Source organism: Neomonachus schauinslandi, chromosome 10 (assembly GCF_002201575.2).
Source record: "Neomonachus schauinslandi chromosome 10, ASM220157v2, whole genome shotgun sequence".
In the NCBI taxonomy this organism is placed as follows: Eukaryota; Metazoa; Chordata; class Mammalia; order Carnivora; family Phocidae; genus Neomonachus; species Neomonachus schauinslandi.
This window is the reverse complement of record NC_058412.1, coordinates 51,047,171-51,048,997: the sequence shown is the minus strand read 5'-3', so window position 1 is coordinate 51,048,997 and position 1,827 is coordinate 51,047,171.

Genomic DNA, 1,827 nt, shown 5'->3' with positions numbered 1-1,827 from the left:
GACTTTGAAAGGACATACAAAAAATTAGTTAGCAGTGATATTCTAGGAGGAAGGGAAATTGGGGGGGGGGGAGGGAGGAGAGAGGAGATTGGGCGAAGAGTATGTATATATATAACATACACAGCATATATATTACATATATATTTACTGCACAGTGACTTTGAAAGGACATACAACAAATTAGTTAGCAGTGATATTCTAACAGGAAAGAAAATTGGGGGAGGGGGAGGGAGCAGTGGATAATGGAATTTTCTTTTCATTGTATATCATGTATTTTTGATGCTGTTGAAATATTTAACTGTCGTGCATATTATCTGGATGTCATTAAGAAAAAAAGAAAACGAGAAAGATGTACGCACTGTTCCGCACTGTGAATCATGGCTACAAGTATTGCAGAGTAACAAGCCTTTTAGTTCTCTCCTAGCAGAATCCCCCCTATCCCCTCCCCACATCCCCCCATTGCAAAACATGACTTTTGATTTTGGAATGCATCTCATGAGGGCTCTCCTAGTTACCTGTTTCCTTACCTGCTCCTCCACCCGACTGATTGGGAGATCCCTGAAAGTAGGCACTGTTTCTCATTCCAGTGCGTCTCCAAACACTGGCTGGTTTTCCGTCAACAGCGGACGAAGAAGTCTAAAAAGAGAAAGAAAGAGACCCTGCAAAATCAGAAGTGTGTCCTGAACATCTCAGACTCTCATAGATCTTTTATCTGCGGAATGTGCGTCCCCTGCCCTCTCCACACGAGTCCAAGGCGGGGGACTCAGAAACCTGGACTGCTCCCGGCGGGTGGGCTAGGACCTCTCAGCCTGACAGCGTCGCTGGGCTGCCAGGCCTCTCGCGCCCCGCCCCCGGCTTCCCGCGCTCCACGCCCATTGGCCCTCCTCGGGGGTGGGCGGGCCGCTCCGGGGAGCCTTGTGCCGGGTGGCGGAAGAGGCGGCGTGCGCCTAGCTCTGGGAGCCGCGCGAGTGCCGTGGGAGCCGCCGGCGATGCCCCGGGATCCGGTTCCTGCCGGGGCTACAACCCGGGCTGCAGCAGCGGCTACGGCGCCTAGTTTGGTCTCCGCGACCACCGCAGCTCGGCGGGCTTCGGACCATCTGAAGCGGTGAGCGCTTCCTTTGCCCCCTGGGCTCCCTGCCCTGCTGCGTCCTCTGGGGCTATTGGCAGTGGTTGGGCTGGCGAGGGCCGGCGGGCCGACAGGGTCCGTGCCAAGGCATCCTCGTGTCACGGGGTTCGGGTCCAAATTCCGCTTCCCCTCCTCCCCCCCTTTACTGTCACTCCCCGAGTAGGCCGGTCTTAAGCGCTGCGCAAATTGTGTGTGCGGAGACTCCAGACGGTCAGCGAACAGCCGTGGGACGCCTCACGGGCACTTGTCGCTCGGCTTCGCGGTCCCAGCAGCTCTTTCCCGGGTCTGGACAGGCTCTGTGGACGCGGCGCTGTGCGGGCGGGTCTTGGGAGAGCACGATTAAGTAAACGATCCTTTACAACTGCAGGGACACGGCGCAGTGGTGATGAGGAGTCTTCAAAATCAGAGAAACAGATCCGACGAGCTGGAGCTCTTTTTAAAGATTGCCCTTTAAAAAAACACTTTGTAGCATTGCATAATACGCTGTATCTCATCCAAAAGTAGTTTTTGATCTCAGGGAAGTAGTTCTTTGAATGCAACATTGACACTTTTGTTCCTTAAATAATAAGTTTGAGCTTTCTTATTTTAGAGTAATAGATTTCTTAATGAAAGGAATTTCTCAAAGTACAGAAAAGAAAAACCATGGATAGTGTTTTGAGTCATCAAAAAAAATTTTTTTTGAGTCATCAGTTTTGAGGGAT